Raw genomic sequence first — 23,229 nt, 5'->3', positions numbered from 1 at the left:
TTTCTGTTGACTCGGTGGTATTGACCTTTTTACCCTTGTGTATGGATAAGGTTGTCAGTATTTCCCTGTTGTTCTCATTTTCCTTGTATCTGTTTGTTCTCTTGTTGCTGCATGTTGCCATCTTTTCAGGATGGGTCAGGCTCTTTGAATGCTTGGGAAATGAGCATATCATGTGCATCATACGCATCATTAGCATCATACTCATATCATTTTGCATAACAGGTGTTCTTGGTCGTGACTTCTCACTCTGGTTCCTGTTTTAGGCAGGATAGCTGATCAACGTCCGCACCGCTACTCAACAAGACTGAATCAACAGAGAAGTATGGATCAATTTCAAGCTGAGTTGGCTGAGATGAAGGCTAGCATGGCCCAGTTTATGAATATGATGCAAGGGGTTGCACAAGGACAAGAAGAACTTCGAGCCATGGTTCAGAGACAAGAGGCTGCAAATCCACCGATCAACCATGCTCCGCCAGAGGGAGGCCCGGTCAATGATAACAATGCTGCTGCTGCTGTACCCATCAACAACTATGCTGTAGGTGATGAGTTGGGGGGTATTCGAATCAACGGTCAACCTATTGTTCCAGATGCCGCTAATGCCAGAGTAGTCCGTGCCCCGACCCGTAATCCTGTTCCGATTGTTGACAGACAGGAGGATATGTTTTCTCTGCTCAGTGAAGACGAAGACGTTCTGGGAAGGGTTAATGAGAGAGACCGCAAAGTTGAGGCTCTTGCTGAGAAGATCCGTGCTATGGAATGTCAGAACTCCCTCGGTTTTGATGTTACTAATATGGGATTGGTTGAAGGTTTGAGAATCCCTCACAAGTTCAAAGCACCGTCCTTCGATAAATACAACGGTACTTCTTGCCCTCGCACCCATGTGCAGGCTTATTATCGAAAAATCTCTGCGTATACCGATGATGAAAAGATGTGGATGTATTTTTTCCAAGATAGTCTATCTGGGGCTTCTTTGGACTGGTACATGGAATTGAAGAGAGATTCTATCCGCTGTTGGAGGGATCTAGGTGAGGCCTTTTTGAGGCAATATAAACATAACATGGACATGGCGCCTAGCCGGACTCAGCTGCAGAGTCTATGTCAGAAATCCGGAGAGAGCTTCAAGGAGTACGCCCAGAGGTGGCGTGAACTGGCTGCTAGAGTTCAACCCCCTATGCTGGAGAGGGAGTTGACAGATATGTTTATCGGTACTCTTCAGGGTGTGTTTATGGACCGGATGGGGAGCTGCCCATTTGGTAGTTTTTCTGATGTTGTCATTTGTGGAGAGAGGACTGAGAGCTTGATTAAAACTGGGAAGATCCAAGATGCTGGTTCCTCTTCTTCTAAGAAGCCATTTGCTGGGGCACCTCGTCGAAGAGAGGGTGAAACTAATGCTGTTCAACACCGCAGAGATCAGAACAGAAGTGAATACCGTCAAGCTGCTGCAGTGACCATTCCGGCACCTCAACCTCGCCAACAACAACAACAAAGAGTTCAACAACCGCAACAACAACAACAACAGCAACGTCCGTATCAGCCCAGACAAAGGATGCCTGATCGACGTTTTGATTCGCTACCCATGTCGTACGCTGAACTGTTGCCCGAACTACTCAGGTTGGGGATGGTCGAGTTGCGTACAATGGCTCCGCCTACAGTATTGCCTCCTGGGTACGACGCCAACGTTCGTTGTGACTTTCACTCTGGGGCACCAGGGCATCATACTGAGAAGTGTCGGGCTCTCCAGCACAAGGTCCAAGATTTGATCGATGCCAAGGCAATCAACTTCGCTCCAGTGCCTAACGTCGTGAACAACCCTATGCCTCAGCATGGTGGGCATAGAGCGAACAATATTGAGGGGAAAGAAGCTGAAGATCTGGTTGTTAATGTTGATGATGTTCAGACTTCTCTGCTAGTCGTGAAGGGCCGTCTGCTGAATGGGGGTGTCTACTCGGGCTGTGATGAGGATTGTTTGGGCTGTGCAGAATCTGAGAATGGTTGCGACCAGTTAAGGGCCGATATCCAGGGTATGATGGATGAGGGTTGTTTGCAATTCAGTAGGGCTGTAAAAGATCGTGGGACAGTGTCAACTATCACCATTTACTTTAAACCGTCTGAAGAACGTGGACAAAGGGTCGTTAGTGCACCTGCAGCAAATGGTACCCCAGTTACCATTCCCGTGCCTGTAACCATCAGTGCTCCAGCTACTACCGTTGCGTCTGGAAGAAGGGCTGTTGAGAATAGTAGAGCCGTGCCGTGGAAGTATGATAATGCTCACCGCAGTTACAGAAGGGCTGAAAGTCAGACGAGACCAGTGAATCAAGCTCCAGTGACAATTGGTTTACCGAATAGGGTTCCTGCAACTGTTGGTCCGGCTGTGGATAATGTAGGGGGTCCAGGAGGTTTTACCAGAAGCGGTCGTCTGTTCGCACCGCAGCCTTTGAGGGACAATAATGCTGAGGCTCTCGCCAGAGCAAAGGGTAAGCAAGCTGTGGTTGAGGAAGAACCTGTCCAGAAAGAAGCGCCCGAGGGGTCATTTGAGAAGGACGTGGAGGAGTTTATGAAAATAATCAAGAAGAGTGACTACAAGATTGTGGATCAGTTGAATCAAACTCCGTCCAAGATTTCTATACTTTCACTGTTGTTGTGCTCTGAGGCACACCGTAATGCCTTGCTGAAGATGTTGAATCTGGATTACGTGCCTCAGGAGATTTCTGTCAATCAACTGGAGGGTGTGATGGCCAATGTGAGCACCAGGCATGGTGTGGGTTTCACCAACCTGGACTTACCGCCTGAAGGGCGAAACCATAACAAAGCCTTGCACATCACCATGGAGTGCAAGGGGGCAGTGTTGTCTCACGTATTGGTGGACACCGGGTCGTCGCTGAATGTGTTGCCTAAGCAGATTCTGAAGAAGATTGATGCGAAAGGGTTTGTGCTTAATCCCAGTGACCTGATCGTTCGTGCTTTCGACGGATCCAAACGTTCTGTGTGTGGGGAAGTTACCTTGCCTGTGAAGATAGGTCCTGAGGTATTTGATATCATCTTCTATGTTATGGACATCCAGCCCGCCTACAGTTGTTTGTTGGGACGTCCATGGATTCATGCAGCAGGGGCAGTCTCGTCGACTCTCCATCAAAAGCTCAAGTATGTCTGGAACGGTCAGATTGTGACTGTGTGCGGTGAAGAAGAGATTCTGGTGAGTCATCTATCCTCGTTCAAATATGTTGAGGTGGATGGCGAGATCCACGAAACCTTATGCCAGGCGTTTGAGACTGTGGCTCTTGAGAAAGTGGCGTACGCTGAGCAGAGGAAGCCAGGTGCTTCAATTACTTCTTACAAGCAGGCTAAGGAGGTTGTTGATTCTGGCAAAGCTGAAGGCTGGGGCAAGATGGTGGATTTGCCGGTTAAAGAAGACAAATTTGGTGTTGGTTACGAGCCTCTCCAAGCAGAGCAGAATGGTCAAGCGGGTCCGAGTACCTTTACCAGCGCTGGGCTGATGAATCATGGCGACGTCTCTGCAACCGGTAGTGAAGACTGTGACAGTGATTGTGCTTTGGACAACTGGGTTCGCCCGTGTGCACCAGGGGGGTCTATCAACAACTGGACGGCTGAAGAAGTGGTTCAAGTTACTCTTCTGACAGAGTAGTTTTCTGTTGTTTTGTCATTTTTGCATGAAAATCCTACGTTCTGCCCAAGGCGTAGTGGTTCATTGTAGGGCCTCATCATGTTTTAATGATTATCATTAATGAAGGACATTTTTTGAAATCAAACTTTGTGATCCCTGTCTTTCTATTTTTGTTTTCATTTTTTTCAAAAAACAATAAAAATGGCAATGTTTTTGTTTTTTGTGACTTTTTGAACTCTTTTTCTAAAACAAAGCATTAAACATGCAGAAGCGATCTTATGGCATTCACTATGAACAGTTCTGTTATGGCTCATTATGATTTCGACAATCCCATCTACCAAGCTGAAGAGGAGAGTGAGGAAGACTGCGAACTTCCTGCAGAATTGGTCAGATTGCTGAAGCAAGAGGAAAGGGTCATCCAACCTCATCAGGAGGAGTTGGAGGTTGTTAATTTGGGTACTGAGGACGCCAAAAGAGAAATCAAGATTGGGGCTGCTTTAGAGGACTCTGTCAAGAGGAGGCTGATTGAGATGCTGAAAGAATATGTGGAGATATTCGCCTGGTCGTATCAAGATATGCCTGGGTTGAATACAGATATTGTAGTGCATCGATTACCTCTTAGAGAAGGATGTCCTTCGGTCAAGCAGAAGCTTCGTAGAACGAGTCCTGACATGGCAACTAAGATCAAGGAAGAGGTTCAGAAGCAGTGGTTTTCTGGCTGTTACCAGTTATCCACCGTGGGTGGCCAACATCGTTCCTGTGCCGAAGAAGGATGGTAAAGTCAGAATGTGTGTCGATTACCGAGATTTGAATAGAGTGAGTCCGAAAGATGATTTCCCATTACCTCACATTGATGTATTGCTTGATAACACGGCTCAATCCTCGGTATTCTCTTTCATGGATGGTTTCTCTGGATATAATCAGATCAAGATGGCGCCAGAGGACATGGAAAAGACGACATTCATTACACCTTGGGGCACGTTCTGCTATAAGGTGATGCCATTTGGGCTAAAGAATGCTGGTGCTACCTATCAGAGGGCAATGACGACTCTCTTTCATGACATGATGCACAAGGAAATTGAAGTGTACGTGGATGACATGATTGCGAAGTCGCAGACAGAAGAGGAGCACCTGGTTAATTTGCAGAAGCTGTTCGACCGGTTGAGAAAGTTCAAATTGAGGCTGAACCCGAACAAGTGTACGTTTGGGGTGAGATCCGGGAAGCTTTTAGGCTTCATTGTCAGTGAGAAAGGGATTGAGGTTGATCCAGCAAAAGTCAAAGCTATTCAAGAGATGCCTGAACCGAAAACGGAGAAGCAAGTCCGTGGGTTTTTAGGGAGATTGAACTACATTGCAAGGTTCATATCTCATCTAACTGCTACATGTGAACCAATTTTCAAACTGCTTAGAAAGAATCAAGCGATCAAGTGGAATGATGATTGTCAGAAAGCTTTTGACAAGATTAAAGAGTACTTACAGAAACCTCCAATCCTCATACCTCCAGTTCCTGGGAGACCTCTGATAATGTACCTGTCAGTGACTGAGAACTCGATGGGGTGTGTATTGGGACAGCATGACGAGTCTGGTCGAAAAGAGCATGCCATATACTACCTTAGCAAAAAGTTTACCGACTGTGAAACAAGATATTCACTGCTCGAGAAAACTTGCTGTGCTTTGGCCTGGGCTGCTCGCCGACTGAGGCAGTATATGTTGAACCATACTACCTTATTGATTTCTAAGATGGATCCAGTGAAGTACATCTTTGAGAAACCGGCTCTCACCGGGCGCTTTGCTCGTTGGCAGATGATTCTAACAGAATATGATATTCAGTACACGTCACAGAAGGCCATCAAAGGTAGTATTCTGTCAGACTACCTCGCCGAACAACCGATTGAAGATTATCAGCCTATGATGTTTGAATTCCCTGATGAAGACATCATGTATCTGAAAATGAAAGATTGCGAAGAGCCTCTTGTCGAGGAAGGACCAGATCCAGATGACAAATGGACACTGATGTTTGATGGGGCTGTGAATATGAATGGTAACGGTGTTGGGGCAGTATTGATCAATCCTAAAGGTGCTCATATACCTTTTTCTGCTAGACTGACGTTTGACGTCACCAACAACGAAGCTGAGTATGAGGCTTGTATCATGGGGATAGAAGAAGCCATTGATCTGAGGATCAAAACGCTTGACATTTATGGAGATTCCGCTCTAGTGGTCAATCAAGTCAATGGAGATTGGAATACGAATCAGCCGCATTTGATTCCATATAGAGATTACACCAGAAGAATACTGACGTTCTTCAAGAAGGTGAAGTTGTATCATGTCCCCCGAGATGAGAATCAAATGGCCGATGCCTTGGCAACTTTGTCGTCTATGATCAAAGTTCATTGGTGGAATCATGTGCCACATGTTGCAGTGAATCGACTCGAGAGGCCTGCGTATGTGTTTGCAGCCGAGTCTTTTGTGATTGATGAGAAGCCGTGGTATTATGACATCAAGAACTTCCTCAAGACTCAGGAGTATCCTGAAGGTGCGTCGAAGAATGACAAGAAAACCCTGAGGAGGCTAGCTGGAAGCTTCTATTTGAATCAGGATGATGTGCTGTACAAGAGAAACTTTGACATGGTCTTGCTCAGATGCGTGGACAGACCCGAGGCGGACATGTTAATGTAGGAAGTTCATGAAGGTTCCTTCGGTACTCATGCCGGCGGACATGCAATGGCTAAGAAATTGTTGAGAGCGGGTTATTACTGGATGACTATGGAATCCGATTGTTTCAAGTATGCTCGGAAGTGCCATAAGTGTCAAATCTATGCTGATAAGGTGCATGTACCACCAAACCCTCTGAATATCATGAATTCGCCTTGGCCGTTTGCCATGTGGGGCATTGATATGATTGGGAAGATTGAGCCTACTGCTTCGAATGGACATCGCTTCATTTTAGTAGCGATTGACTATTTCACCAAGTGGGTGGAAGCAGCTTCCTATGCTAACGTTACCAAACAAGTGGTTACCCGGTTCATCAAGAAAGAAATCATCTGTCGTTATGGAGTCCCTGAGAGAATCATCACTGACAATGGTTCGAATCTCAACAACAAGATGATGAAAGAGCTTTGTAAAAATTTCAAGATTGAACATCACAATTCTTCTCCTTACAGACCGAAGATGAATGGTGCTGTAGAAGCGGCAAACAAGAATATCAAGAAGATTGTGCAGAAGATGGTCGTTACGTACAAGGATTGGCATGAGATGCTGCCTTTCGCTTTGCATGGGTACCGTACCTCAGTACGTACGTCGACCGGGGCAACCCCTTACTCCCTTGTGTATGGTATGGAAGCTGTCCTACCTGTTGAAGTGGAGATTCCTTCTCTGAGAATTTTATTGGATGTCAAGCTGGACGAAGCCGAGTGGATTCGAACAAGGTTTAACGAGTTGAGCTTTATCGAAGAGAGACGGCTGGCAGCTGTATGCCATGGACAGTTGTATCAGCGAAGGATGAAGCGAGCCTTTGATCAGAAAGTGCGTCCTCGAAGCTATCAGATCGGTGATCTAGTTTTGAAGAGGATCCTCCCTCCCGGTGCAGATAACAGGGGCAAGTGGACTCCTAATTATGAAGGTCCGTATGTTGTGAAGAAGGTCTTCTCCGGTGGAGCCTTGATGCTTACAACTATGGATGGTGAAGATTTTCCGTCCCCTGTTAACTCAGATGTAGTCAAAAAATACTTCGCATAAATTGACCCGCTGGACAAAAAGAAAAAAAGAGTCCAGGCAAAAAAGGGGCATCCCGGCGAACCAAAAAACAGAAAGAAAAGGTTCGGGCAAAAATTAGGGATAAAATGAAAAGAATTTGTACACCCGGTAAGTCGAAAACCCGCAAGGGCGGCTTAGGCAAAAATGGGTATCCCGGTGGATTGAAAACCCGAAAGGGCGATCCAGCCAAAAGAGGGATTAAAGCGAAGATTACAGTCTGAGTTGTCTGTACTTCATCAAGCTTTGTCGTCTGCCATCTCGAAAGATGTGATCCGTCCAGTCATTCTTCTCAGAAAGCAAGGAGTTGGGAGGAAAACTGATGATCTGTGAGTTATAACAGAATTGGGAAATAGTGGATGCCGTGTTCACATTGCCATTAGGATAGATCTTTCCTTTTGTGCGCAATTACCTCTTTCTAGGAATTGCCTCCCAATGTATTTGCCTTTTCAGGCGCATTTTCAATCAATAAAAGTCGTTATTCAGATAAATGGCTCTTTTGTTTTTATTTTTACTGTTTTGTTTGCAAGAATGTCCGAATTTTTGATAAGCATTGCATATAAGAACATGAAGGCTACACAATAACGTGCAAAAAGACAAAACATTTGAAAATCATTTTGAATGTTGAGGACACTTGAGCGTATCTTGTCCATGTATCCCCTGGGGGCATTTTGTTGTGCTGTTTTTCAGGATTGGCATCTGTGAGGACGTTTCCTCAGCAGATATTTTCCCCAAGCAAGTTTGGAAGCTATCAGAGCTATGTTCCCCTGCGGAGACGTCTGTGGATAGTGCCTTCTATTCCCCAACAGATCTAAGGATTGCCTATCCCCCAGCAGGCCTGTATTTGCCGATTTCCTCCCCAAGTGAGGCAGGTTCATTGAAATTTATCTCCAACATTTATCCTATCTGTGGACTGAAGGATATCCCCAGCGGAGTTTACTTTTCCCAGCAGCAGTGCTATTCTCCAACATGAGTGTGAAGTCGCTTTGCCGTTCCCCAAACAGAGTTCCCCGCAGAGTATTTCCCCAAGAGGAGTCTCCCCGCAGAGTCAGAGTATCTGATCATTTCGGCTCCCTAGCCAGGGTTCATTTGCATTTTGCATGTAGTAATCATTGCATCCTCAAAACTGCGTAGCATTCCCATTCAATATGGAGCATTACGCCATAGAAAAATTCAAACATATGCATTCATGTGTTAACCTCACCAGACCGTATCCCCGGCAGAGGCGGATCATTTTATTCAACATCAGCACAGCAAGTCTGCTACAGTTGCTCTCGACAGCATTCAGGATCGATATCCCCACAAAGGTTTATTACATCACCCGTTGGTGACAGAAAGTTTGTTTCTCCTCAGCGAGACCCCCCTGCAAGTGTTCAGCCTTGCCCGGTCATCTTGTGGATGTCAGTACCCTGTCAGCACCCGTGTGTGTTGTTTCCTTGGTGTCGGTAAACACCATCTTTCGGTGATTCCCAGTCGTGCGGAAGTGTCTGGTTTTCTTTGATGTCTGTAAACATCATCTTTCGATGTCTGTAAACGTCGAGTATTCCCATTCATCTGTAAATGTCTGGTCGATCTTTTTGGTGTCTGTAAACATCATCTTTCGATGTCTGTAAATGTCGAGTATTCCCATTCATCTGTAAATGTCTGGTCGATCTTTTTGGTGTCTGTAAACATCATCTTTCGATGTCTGTAAACGTCGAGTATTCCCATTCATCTGTAAATGTCTGGTCGATCTTTTTGGTGTCTGTAAACATCATCTTTCGATGTCTGTAAACGTCGAGTATTCCCATTCATCTGTAAATGTCTGGTCGATCTTTTTGGTGTCTGTAAACATCATCTTTCGATGTCTGTAAACGTCGAGTGTTTCCCATTCATCAGTAAATGACTGGTCAATCCTTTTGGTGTCTGTAAACATCATCTTTCGATGTCTGTAAACGTCGAGTTTTATCCCATTCATCCGTCGATGTCTGGTCGAGTCCTCCCAGTCATTCATTAATGTCTGGTTACCTCTCCGTCGGTCTCGATAAACGTCGAATTTTTCCTGGTCGTCCCCAGTTGTTTACCTCTCCGTCGGTCTTGGTAAACGTTGAGTTTTTCCCATTTCGTCCGTTGACGTATGGATGTATCCCTTCCAGTCATTCCATAACGTCTGGTTACCTCTCCTTTGGTCCCGATAAACGTCGAGTTTTTCCTAGTTGCCCGTTGGCATCTAGTTGTGATTTTTGTTCCCATTCACCATCATTGTGATGTCTGGATGTGGCCGTACCCTTTGGAAACAAGACCAAAAAATATATACCCAGCAATAAATATCAAATCCCAGTGGACGTTTCCATTGGTGGATCCCTGTATTGTGCAATTTCTACGGTTCTTTGGTATTCAATCCCTGTTTACCCTGAAAGTCTGACAGCCGTTGCTCTCATCCGTTCGGGTTCCCAGCTGATTGAATAGGGGCAGCTGTAGCACCTCAAATTTGCACCCATTATTGTACATACATTTTCATATTAGGTCATAGCATATCATGGTCCATTGCATAGCATTGCATTGTCCCATTTGCCTCAAGTGCAAGCCAATCAAGGAATTAGGTCAAACTGATCACGAGATCAGTCAACCAAGCAAGCAAGCACAATTCTCATTGAGCCAAGGCCCTAGGGTTGGTCCAACATGTTCATATGACTTGGGGATCCATTTGAAGTGTTTTGGTCAAGGATTGGATGTTCAGAAGTCATCAGTCAATGCACAGTCAGGCAGAAGCCCTAAAAGTCAACTGTTGGTCAACTGTCCATTTAATCAGTGATTTGATGATGGGATTTGGTTTGAGAGAGTTTATTCATGTCCAAATAGTCCTCATATATCATGTCAAACACCATCATGGAAGAATTTGAAGCCAGATCAGAATTTCCAAAAATGGAAACTGGACCTGTAACTGAAACTTACCAAAAATGGAAAGTCTTGATCCTCAAACTTACATCATGATACAAGCTTCAAATGAATTTTTGCCCAACATGAAAGTTGAAGATCTTGTTCTCCCATTTCCAAAAAGTCCAAGAACTCTTAATTCCCATGTGTGGTTGGCAAGTTATGATCGAATCGATTTCAGAAAATCTTGAACTTCAAAAGGCCATATCTCCCAAACCATTTGGCCAATTTGGGTGGGATTTTTTCCTACAAGTCACATTTGATCCCCTCTTTCCAAAAATATAAATTTCATGAGCCAAAACCTTGCCAATCAAAATGGCATTTTTTGACTTGTCTCATTTAAATTCAAGTTTGACCAAGGGTTGACTTTTTGATATAATCATTTTTTTACCACTTGGCCATTGGAATATGTTCAGAAATGTTATTTAAAATATGTTTGCAAGGTCATTTTATGCAGTACATACAGCCCATGCTAGTTTGCTTGAATTTTGGAAAGAAAGTACCATTTCACCAAACCTATCCCACAAATCCTTGAACCATGCCTTGTACTAGCAAGCAGCAGATGTTATGGTCATGTTCTGTCATTGGAAAACCAGCTGCAGCCACATTGGACAGCAAAAACAAACAAATTCACTCATGCTCAAAAACTTCATTTTGGCCATTTTTCTAGAAAATCTGTCAAAACCTCCAAAGGCAAAACCGTGCCTTGCTTGATACAACATCAAAACAGAAGATCAAAACATCATTCTCTATCAATTTGGAACCCTGCTAGCAGCCATACACAGCAGAAAATCATTCTCTCAAAAGAACTCATCTTTGGCATTTCTCAAAAGCCTGTCAAAACTCTCAAAGGACCAAACATTGCCTTGCCAAAAACAACATCAACACAACACCTTGGGATCATTTCAACATTGTTTTTCCACCTGTAGAAGCCCCTTGCCCGACTGTTTTTCCAAGGTGACAGCCATGGCAGAAGTTATTTGAAGCCGTTCCAAGCTGTTTCAAGGCAAATTATCTTCAGCATTCATCATTGCAAGCTTGGAGCTCCACCTGTTTCAAGCATTTACCACAAAAAACAACAGCACCACGACTGTCCTCCACTTTTTGGTAAAAACTCGATTCCCTCCTTTCTTAAAACTATCACATGCTTTAGAAAGGTCCTTTTATGCTGAGCTCAACAGTGTTTTTGGTTTTAAAAATGGTTGAGTAATGGTTGAGTTATGTTGAAATGAATATTGATGATCCAAACTTGTTTTGCATATTACTTGATGGATAGCTCGATTTAGTGGAAGTTGCGGTTGGATTCATGTTGCTTGTTGTCTACTGATCATTTGTGTATATTTAATTGCAATTTCTGGAAAATTTTTGGTGGGGTCGAATTTGGGAGGGATGAAGATCATGAAACCCTAGTTTTCAAGTGTGTTTCCCAGATTTTTCTGCTGTTTCACATGCGTGGCATGGGTTTAATTCCAACAACCAATGAAAACATTCCATTTTCGTGGCCAAAACGACCGCGTTTGATTAAGTGGTCCAAGGAATTACAAGAATGCCATCCGGTCATTAATAAATCAATTAATCCATTCAATTTTCAATTATTATTTCATTTAATCACTCAAACTTCCAAAAATCATAACTTGTTCGTTTTAAGTCCAAATTTAATGGGATTTTTTGTGTTGTGTTCATCATGGTCTCTAGTTTTTTATCATAATTTTTCCAGAATTTTGTGATCAATGAATTTTAAATGGCAATAGGGTTTTGTTCATGTATGCAAATATTGTACACTTTGCCAAAACATTTGTGAAATGATGAGAATGCATCCAATGGCTCCCAAAGTTTTTGTGCTTAAACTAGACACACTCATGGTGATTTTGGTGTAGAGTTTGTGAATTTATCATTGCTGGTTTGTGAGATATGATTTTTTGAATTAGGGTGTGACAATTTGTGTCACACCATTTATGTCCAACTTCATGATTTTCATTACCATGATTCTTGACCTCCAATTGATCTGATTTTTTGCATGAACCTACTTTTGTATGTCTAGTTTACATGTGAATTTTCTTGGAATTATTTGTGGCATTTCCTAATTGTTTGAGATTTTCTCCCCTGTCTAGTCATATGTTGACTTTTTGTGACACTTGTTCCCATTCCATTTGTGAAATTCTCATACTTTATTGGATGGACATGAAATTTCACATGAGATAATTAGACATCCTCATCTTTGCCATGGTTTTAGTCCCATTCATTTATCATACACCATCTCTGACTTATGATTTTTCTAAGTTGATGCATGTTTGGTTGACTTCTTTGAGCATGTTCAAAATTGCTTTAACTTTCTGATTTTCATTGACTGCCTTCCACTTGTCCAAATGAGATGAAATTTGACATGCTTACCATGCTGTGGGTTGTGATTGGCCATGATTTATTTGGTGATTTTTAGAAATGTTTGAGATTGCTTTTGAGTTAAGTCTTTCTGTTGACTTCTATGAGCTTCTGTTTGCCATGCTTTGACCTAAATAGTTCATGAAATGATGATAGTGATTGATATGGATGTGAACCCAATTGGTTGTGTTTCTTAATGGTTTGAACATGATTGTGGATACTTGCCCTTTGCTGTTTTGACTTTTTCATTCTCTTTTGACCCTAGGCTTCCCCTAGTGGTCCTGTTACTCACTTTTGAGCTTGTGTTTTCAGGTTGACCAACAGATGACCAATGAGACCAATTCTTTTTGATTGAGCCTGCTTAAATATCATTGTCTAACTTGTTTGTTTTGTAGGTGGCTTGGTTCACATGCCTTGAGCCTTGTGCCTTGCACATTCACTTGCTTGTGTTGACTGGTTGATATCTGTTTCATTTTGATTTAACTTTGACTTGTATACTAACTGTGCTTGACTGGTTTCAGGTACTTTAGTTGCTCAGTTCCTTGTGAACTTTTGCTTTGCTTTGCTTGTATAAGCAATTTGCATTGAGGTATACTTCTAATCTTCATGTAGTCTGGAAGACCTGGCCTGTTACTTGGCCAGGCAACTGTCTGAAGTCCTCCTTAAGAGGCAATGTTTGTGGGTGTTTAATTTTGTCCCTGCATAGAGTCAAAGACCTCCTAAGTGAAGAGGCAATTGGCAGAACCCAAGGGATAAGCAACCTATCCCCTGCTATTCAGTGTGTCTTCTGTTTTGCTCACACCACTGTGTTGATGCATTACAGATAAAAACCCAAGATCTTGTACAATTGTACAGTTGAGTCAGTTTTAAATGTGTAGAAGGGTTCCCCCTTTCTGAACCCACACATTCTTGTCTTAAGCTCTCCCAGGCCAGGGATAAGAGCTGTGAAGTCTCATCTTCACTCACCTTTCATCTGCTTCACCTTAGCCCCTCAATGGCAAGGTTAAGAGCACATTCACCCAGTTCCAGAGGTTTGTTTGTTGAGGTTGATATGACCCCTCGACTAAAACCTAACCCTTGTTTGAGCCACTTGCTTGTGTATAGTGTGTGCTATCTGTGCTTGTAGGATTGTTTGACTTGCTTCCTGTGCAAGTTAGGATTGTTTGACTTGCTTCCTGTGCAAGTTAGGTTTAGTTTAGACTTGCTTCCTGTGCAAGTAGGTTTTGCTTGGCTTGCTTCCTGTGCAAGTTAAGTGTGTGTGTGGCTTGCTTCCTGTGCAAGTCATGTTTAGGATAGGCTGGCTCCCTGTGCCAGTTAGCTAGAAACCTTAACTTAGGGTTGATTTTGCATGATAACATCTAGGCTCGAGTCGTAGTCTCCCTAGTTGTGTCTCCCTCTGTTATCTGGTTAGGCTAGTCCTTTATCCCTCTGTAGGGGAACTACATCGCCCTGATCTTCATACTAGATGAAGTATGTAGGCAGGAGATTGAGCTGATCTCTCCGGGCGCCCTTTTTTTCTTTTGTGTGGATTGTCTGACAATTGCTAGGCTCGAGTGCCTGACTCCTTAGCAATTTGTTGTCTGTTTGTTTGAGTGTGTGCTTGACAGTTATAGGTTCGAGTCCCCGACTCCCTATTAACCTGTTGTGTCGTTGTGTGCTTGGAAGCTGATGTAAGTCCATCGAGTGGCATTTGGGTTCCAGTGTGCGTGTGTTTTGGTTCGGATGCTGATGCAAGTCCAGTGATTGGCATTCAGGCTCCACGTTTGCCTCTTTGTGTGTGTTTTGGTTCGGATGCTGATGTAAGTCCAGTGATTGGCATTCAGGCTCCCCGTTCGCCTTTGCCTGTGTTTGTTTGTGTGCGTGTCAGCCGAGCTACGAATGCTCTGATTCTTCTCTCGTCCGAGAAGATACGTATGCATAGGATGCGATATCCTAGCGAGCATGTGTCGTTTCCCCAGTCCGAACTACTTCGACTCTGATGTCTATGCCTGATAGACTAAATAGGCCCAGGATGCGACATCCTGCCGAGTCATTTTCAGTCAGTCTCTTGTATCTCTTTCAGCCAGTGTGTGTGTGTTTGAGCAGTGTTTTAGCAACCAATTATCCTTCCTTTTGTGCGTGGATCCCGTAGAGTACTACGGATGCGTAGGGGTGCTAATACCTTCCCTTCGCATAACCGACTCCCGAACCCATTCTCTTTGGTCGCGAGACCATGTTCTTTCCCAGGTTTACTTCGAGCGTTTCCTTTCCCTCTTTTGGGATAAATAACGCACGGTGGCGGCTCTGTTGTTCTTGTTTTCCCGCCGGTTTTTCGCGTGATGCGACAGATTGGAATCTCATTTGGAGGAGATCCTTTTTTCTTAGGGATTTACCTGTGGTAAACGAGCTTTGTGCCTTGCATAGATAGGTTATCTTGACTTTGGATCGAAATAAGTGGGTTTGGAACCATTTTTGTGATGGCTCTTTTTAAGTAGCCTCTGCTTATCTCAGCCAAAACAGGAGCTTAGCTTGTTCAATAACACATATCTCATCCTAGAGTCATATCCCTTCTCTCATTTGGATTAGTTGGGCTCCGTCCAAGGTGATGGGTTTCTCTTGGAAATTATTACAAGATAGATTCCCCTCCAAAGCCAATTTGTTTAAATGAGGAGTGTTAGTGGAGCCTAATTTGCATGCTTGTCCTTTTTGTGGTTTCTCGGCAGAGATAACTTCTCACCTTTTTGTTATTTTTGAGTTAGCTTGATCCATTTGGTGTATAATTTTCAGGTGGTTGGGGTGTAAGGTTGTTATCCATAAGGACATTAACCCGTTTTTTTTTCAATCTTTTACATTATTAGGAGGTATGGGTAAGAAGAGGGGGTGGCTACCTTTTGATATGGCATGCTGTTATTTGGCCTATTTGGAAAGCCCAAAATGATGATATCTTTAAAGGTGTCACACCAACAATAAAAGAAGTGTTAGACAAAAGTATTTTTCAGTCTTTGAATTGGTTTTTGGGCAGGATGGAAAAGAACTCTTACACCTTCACGGAGTGGCTCCAGAATCCTATCCTCTTCCTGCACCTCTAGTAGATCAAGTGTTTGCCCTGATTTAGTGTAAAGTGGTGAGATTTTTGCCTACTCTCCTTTTATCTCGTGATCTATTGATAGTGAATATGGTTAGTTTGGGATATAGCCTTCAGTATCGAGGAGGTTTTGTGGTAGTTTTGATATGGCTCTTGTTTTTTTTTTAATATTTCAGTTGTGTTTTTGTTTTGTTTTTGTTTTTCTTGTTGATTTGGCATACCTTGTTCCTTGTACTCTTGCTCATCCAGGAACATTTTCGCTTTTAATATAATATATTTGACATTAAAAAAAATCATAAAAAAAGTTTTATAACTAGATCATCATTTGAAAATATTTTTCCCAGAGTTCTCATATGACTTATGATATGTGTGAATCGTGTTTGCATTTGATTTATGCTCTCTTCATGTTTCATTCTGAAGATTTCATACTCATGTGTTAATGTATCCAACCTTGACCTCTTAACCTCTGTAGTTCCTTAACGGATAATTTGGAAGACGTCCGACATTTCTTTTGCAGTCTCGCAATGAAAAACTAACAAAAATTCATCAAGACAAAGAGAAGTAGTGATTAAAGTTTTTTCTTTCAAACCCCACTGCATATTTTCTTTATCATCTTTGGTCCAATCCTTTTCAAGTTTGTTATCTATAACATCATTTAATTCGTGTGTAGGAACAAACGGACCTTCCTTCACAGTCTTCCAAATATCATAATCCATCCTTTCTATGAAAAATTTCATTTTCTCTTTCCAAAAACTATACTCTTTTCCATTGAAGGTGAATGGTTTGTTTAGTGAATAGCTTGGAGATATTTTTACTCTTGGGCAGATTAGTCTTTAATAGGAGTTAGGCTCTAAAGCCACTTGTTGGATAAGTGACTTCAAGCACAAGAGGGGGGGGGGGTATTGTGGTATTTAAAATTCGCGATTATTTTAGTGTTTTTATCAGTTACACTTGAAATTGTGTTAGTAATTTCTTAAGGATATAGTAAATAACAACAAAAATAAAGATAGTAAAATAAACAACATAAATTAAATAGGATAATGGTTAGAGAGGTTCCACCATATATTTATCCAAGTTCGACTGAGCATTGACAAACTCCTACCCCCAAGAGATCTTCTTGAGATTTTGAATAAAACTTTGAGCTTTTATAGGTTATTGTAGTGGGAAGTTCATGATCATCAAACTATTGACAAGCTAGAGATCAAATAACAAGAGTTACCACCGCGCTTTTATTGTTTCCAAGGGAAAAGGGAAAAAGTACGAACAAAACCCAAAAAGTAAGAAGTTTTTAAATAAAAACTAATAAAAGTCAGAGATCACAGGTAAGGGGGTTGGTTACACAGAGGGAAGATGTTAGCACCCAAAGTGTCCTAGGTACTCCTAGGGAGCCCTTTTTGTGTGCATATGTACTTAGTATAAAGTGATGTTTACAAGCAAATAGAGTGGAGGGATGAGAAAAGAATTCATTAATTATATTTTTGTGTTTGACAAGACCTTCAGTCTCGTGCCTACGTACCAACATAAAAATGAGGGATCAAAACCTCGTAGTTTGTGATACAAATTTCAAAGTGGATGCATTGCTTTTAACAAAAATTAAGTTTGAAAGGCACAAAGGCCTAAAAATGGTTTGAATGAGTTAGTTCTTTTTGGCTTTTTGAAAGTTTAAGTCAAGTATAGTTAAGTCTATTTACAAGTTTGATTTAAGAAAAGAAGTTTGAAAATGCAATGGCATAAGGCCAAGGTTTCTATCTTTTTGCAGAAGTGGTCTAAGTTTAGAACGAAAGTAGTTCACACAAAGAAGATTTTGAAAAAGGGAGGGAGTGATTTTGAAATTAAAGAAATGGGGGAGAAGATGAAGAGACTATCCTATGTACAAAATAAAAAGTTTAGAGTTGAAAAGATCTGACCAAATGGGTAGCAATCCAATAGACAAGAATGTCAATAGAAACCCAAAATTTCCTTGGACTTTTTAGAATCAAGCAACACACAAATGCACAAAACTGCTATCTTGAAGAGCAAGACATCAAATAAAGATGGCCACATCCAAGCTTATCCATTCCATAATCTTCTCCAAATAGCCCATGTAACAGATGAATTTCACAAGTCACAGATTCAAAATAACAACTTCACAATGATCATGTTGTAGATGAACTTAGAGAGGTCTTTAAAGATGTATCAGATGAAGTTCAAATTGAAAGCACTTGATTTCTCAGCAAGTTAGCATTGGCCAAGTCCATTAGCATAAGAAGGTTGCCTAGATTCTAAGTCCATTTATTCAAGATCAAGCCAACAGTCCACTCAAAAGTTTTTTTAGGGTTTTTGTTATTATTATGTACATTAATGGTCAAAGACCATACAAACAAACAAAGTATACACAAACAAAATGTATCACACAATATGGTCCAAATGGACAAATTGAAAATTATATTAACATAAACAATTAGAATGATATGAACAATGGCAAATGAAATAGAGTGCTAAAAGTAAATTGCATTAAAGTAAAGGCTTGCAATTAAAAATTAGTAGTTAATTGGTTAGAGGTTAGTATTATTTTGCTTTTGCTTTTCATTTCAAGACATTCTTTGGAGAACACTCAACCCACTTGTCACAAGCATGAATCCTTGAACCAAAACATCTTCAAAAGGAAGGAAAGAAGGCCAAGTTTCCACACAATATCATGAAAGAGGGGAGACTTACAATCTCACTAACTAGAAGGCTTATGCCTTTTATGTCACAAATTTAGCGCTATGTTAAGCCATCGTAATTGGACTTATATAGAAGTCATAACTATTTGAGGCCGGGCAATAGAATTTTGGTGTTAATGCATGTTAGAGACATAGTATAATGGACTATGCTCATGAAACATACCACACACAAAAAGAATATGCAAAAGGTAGTGTCTAATCTCATCCATACTCATGTCAATTTTTCAATCAACTAGCATTAGGACTTTGAGATGTCATAGGCCAAATGGAATGAATGAATGAAGAAATGGAATAAGATGAAGTGGGAGGGGAATGAATCAAAACATAAATTGGTCAAAGGAGGACTTTTACCAAATTAATATCATCCATTCATTTTGAGAGATGGAATGTACATTCCATCAATCCCCTAAATCCAATGATATTAATTTGACAAAGTTAAATCAACCTTGATCAAGGTCCAACAACAAGAGTCCAACATAAACAAGCCATCACAATTGGTCAACAAATTTATTTGACATTTATTCAAATTAAAAATACTAAAATAGTATATTTAAATTAAATATGGTTTGTCCAATTCCTAAAATCTCATCAAAACACCAAAGAAATGGCCATGAGATTTATCATAGGTCAAACAAGGTCAAAGGACCTTGGAGAAAAAATTTCATAATTTTTGGACATTTAAAAATATTTTTAAACAATTAAAAACAAATGAAAAATCAATTAATTCATGAAAAATATTAATAATGATCCAAAAAATGATTTTAATTCAGAATATGAAAGAGAAAAATATTTGAATTTTTTTGGTGAAAGTCCCATATTTTTTGGATCAATATTGAATTTAATATGAATTATTGAAAATAATGCAATTAAAATGAAAATTAAAATATCAGAAAAAACGTGGACCACTTGATCTCCCTAATTAATTGAGGTGGCAGATCAAGTGGCCAAAAACACGCGTTCCACCGTGCACATGAGTCAGCGCGCCATAACATTGGTAATTCAAATGCACACTCCAGATTAAAATAAATCAAGAGGATCATGTGGCTGTGAGACATGCCAGCGCATGGCCGGAGCTGTAGCTCCGGTCTTCTTGTCCGGTGGACCTCACCGGACTGGTCCACCATCAACCATCACCAAAATTAAAAACAAGGACATGATTTCAAAGTAAAAATGACACTGAGCTCGAATCTGGCCTCAATTCATTCTAACTCCAAGTATATTGAGAGATACATGGAGTTGAAATTTGAGGTACATGAACTGAGTTACTTCGATTTGGCCTCAAAGCAACTCAATCTTCTTGCCTACATTGGTAGGACTTCAGACAACCAAAGAATCAATAGAATTGAGCAAGAATTCGAGAGAATCAAAGAGATCAAAATTTATGGAAAATACCTTCAATGGAGGTCTAGATTCAACTGATCTTGATCTTGCTTGTGCTTGATCTCACTCCACTTGCTTGCAGAAGAAGGATTGAATGCTTACAAGGTTGTGGATTCCTGGAGATTTGAATTTCAAAACAGTGGAAATTCAACCTCAAATTCAAATGAATTTCTCAGGTTTATCCTTTGCAAAGTGAGGGTTAGAGATGGGGGATCAAAGCTAGCACGAATGTGTGTCCATTGCTGAGCATATGAGGCTCTATTTATAGCTGAAACCATTGATATTTGCACACTTGAAATCACTTTCCAAATTTGGTCATTGATGATGCATGGGTGCACGGGCGCGCATAGGCCCATAAAATCATTGCCATAAATCCACAAATGAATGTTAGATAGTCTGAATTCAGCTTGGATTGCAAGGTAAGTGTGCACTTGGATTTGAAGTTTGATCTTTACCAAGTGATGACACCATGTTCATGCCATGCGCATCCTATGCATTTCTTGTCCAAAATGAATGAATTTGAGCTCTTTGGAAAGGTGAGATTAAGAGGAAAAAATTTCATGTTCAACACTTTTTCATTTGGATCTTGGAACTTGGAGAAATTTGAGGTGGAAGTTTGGAAATTTTTGACATATCAAATTTTTTCTAAGTGTCAAGCCATATGTCTCAATGTTCCACCTTGCTTAACTTTTTATATGAGCTTCAAATGAGAAACATGTCTTCATCAAAGTTGTATCTATCTCAAATACCTTCAAAATGTTCACCAATTTCATGTAATTTGGATTTGAAATGATAGAGTTATGCATTTTTGAAGTTTGGAAAAATCACTTGATCAATGGTATAGGTCAAAAGTGACCTATAATGTAACCTCATATCACATGCTCAAAAAAGTTTAATTAGCTCCCACTAAAAACATAAAAGTTGAAGTAGACACATTGAATTTGATTGTGAAACTTTTAAATATTTCATCTCATAAAAATTTAGCAAGTTATGGCCTTGGGAAGTTGACTTTCAAATTAGGGTTTAGAGAAAATGACTTATAATGTTTCAACATAGAAAATGATTTTCCATGAAAAAATAGCTCTAGGTATCAACATGAAAGTTGTTCGGAATGTCATTTAGAATAAGTTTGATCTTGGAATAATTTTCATATGGTGAAAATTGTACAAGATAGGGTCTAGGGAGACCCAGTTTTGATCAGATGAATCCATCTGGCCAACCACCATCAACCAACTTGCTAACTTCCAATTCTCTTGACTTTCTTGGCTCATGGTAGATCATATATGCATAAGATGATTAAATTTGAAGTGTCCCTTGAGAAATTTGATCAATTGGTGATATAGCTTGTTGTAGAAGTTTCTTAAGATACCAAGTTAAACTATGGTTTCCAAGGCAAGTCACCCTCAAACTCTTGAAGAGAACTTGATCAATATAATATGTAGAGAACATTGAGACTCATATATGATGCTCATAAACATTCTTGGATCAATTCTTGGTTGTGCTCTTTGTTCATGAGGGTCTCAAACCCTAGATGTGAACTTGATGAATCAATGGGATCATGCCCTTCCTACAAAAGAGTTAGGCAAATACAAAGATATATTTTTGGTATTTTGGTTAGTAAAATGATAATATACAAGTATGGTACAATCATATAGTGCTTGGTGATCTCTCCCAAAACAAACCCAATGAAAGAGGGGTAAGGAGGATGCCAAAGTATGATCCCAATGCTAATGCTTATGATGGGATTACATGAGGGATCTTATGGTCAAAATTGGGGTCTTATAGTTAAGCCTACAAACCTTTGTTACAATGTCATCTTTACAAAGGTTTATCCCCAACCAAATATGAAGCTTTTACCATGGCTAAGCTAACAAACCAAATAGATATTTTCTCGGATGATCTCAAGAACCAAACAAAAATTTCAATATTGGTTAGTCTCAAGAACCAAACTATTCTTCAAGAGTGTCACACTTTTGAAAGTAATCAGAAAGGCACTTCACTTAAAAAATTTCTTCCTCACAAATAATGTTTCACTCAAGAGTACCAAATCAAGTTAAGTGAAAGAAAAATATTCTTTTTAGAGAGAGAGAGAGAGAGAGAGAGATAGAGAGAGAGAGAGAGAGAGAGAGAGACTCCAAAGAAAATGAAAACTTCAGAAAAATGTTGTGAAATGAGGAGGAGCAGACCCTCCTTTAAACCGGAGAAGTATTTCCACAAACAGAAAAATATCCATGGGAGAAATTAAAGTCCCGATCAATTGGCTCTTAAGCCCAATCGATTGGATAGTCCAAATAATCGATTGTTCAAGCCCATTTTGGAAAGTTTGGATAGAGAGACATTGGAAGTCATTAAGACATTGTCATTATAGATTGGTTAATTGCTTAGGTATCTCCAATCGGTTGGACTAATGCCCCAATCGATTGGGCACTTTACAAAAGTGTTTCTAATCGATTGGCTTAAGGCCCCAATCAACTGGGTAGTCCAAAAAAAAGCCTTTAAAAGAGAGCAAACAGTTTCTTAATCACTTAACTCGGTCTTGAAAACATTTTTCAATAGATAAAATAGGCTTTATGTGTGTGTATATGTGTGTGTTTGTGTGTGTATGTGTGTGTATGTGCTCTCCCCTGTGTGTGTGTATGTGCGTGTGTGTATGTATGTGTGTGCGTGCGTGTGTGTGTGAGTTGCCTTTGTACTTAGGAGTTACTTCCTTACTTTTACCAAACTCTGGTCACTCGGACATACATGACCTTGTGAGCTTTCACACATCCTATCTTTCACCACTTTGAGGCTTCCAAGATTCTTTCCCATATACGTCGATCATATAAGCAATTCATTGGAATCTTGAGTCTCTTACTTGATGAGACTTGAGATGTTTTTCAGCTAGGTCACCATCATCATAGAGTTGAAAGTTATTACCACCGACTTCAATAGCCATTGACGTTGCCTTCATTAAAACTTTTGAGATGATCTTTTTGTGGGATCATCAACTTCTTACATGCAAGCACATAGATCCACAATTAAAACCTCAACGCATTTCAAATTTTAGATGAAATTAGATTGTATCTCGGCCTCCAAGTAAGTAAAATTAGAGCATTGATGGAGAATGCGTGAAATCTTCAAAGTTATCATCAAATAATCAGTTAGGTCTCACAAATAATCGCTTAGGAGGCATGTTTTGGAAAATTTTGGTATTGATCTTTTTTTTGGCCAAATCTTGAAGGATATTGTGGAAATAACAAAGAAAGTAAAAATACTAGAAAATAAATGAGTTTAGGGAGAAGAAATAACACCTGAGAATTATAAAGGTTCGACCAAATAAACCTATTCTTGCCCCTCAAGAAGTACTTACTTAAACTTGAGAGCTTTTAGAAGGATCTGCCCACGAACCATCTGATCTCAAACCATCCAAT

This window comes from Lathyrus oleraceus, chromosome 3, assembly GCF_024323335.1.
Source record: "Lathyrus oleraceus cultivar Zhongwan6 chromosome 3, CAAS_Psat_ZW6_1.0, whole genome shotgun sequence".
NCBI classification, from domain to species: domain Eukaryota; kingdom Viridiplantae; phylum Streptophyta; class Magnoliopsida; order Fabales; family Fabaceae; genus Lathyrus; species Lathyrus oleraceus.
Note: the sequence above shows the minus strand (reverse complement) of the source record.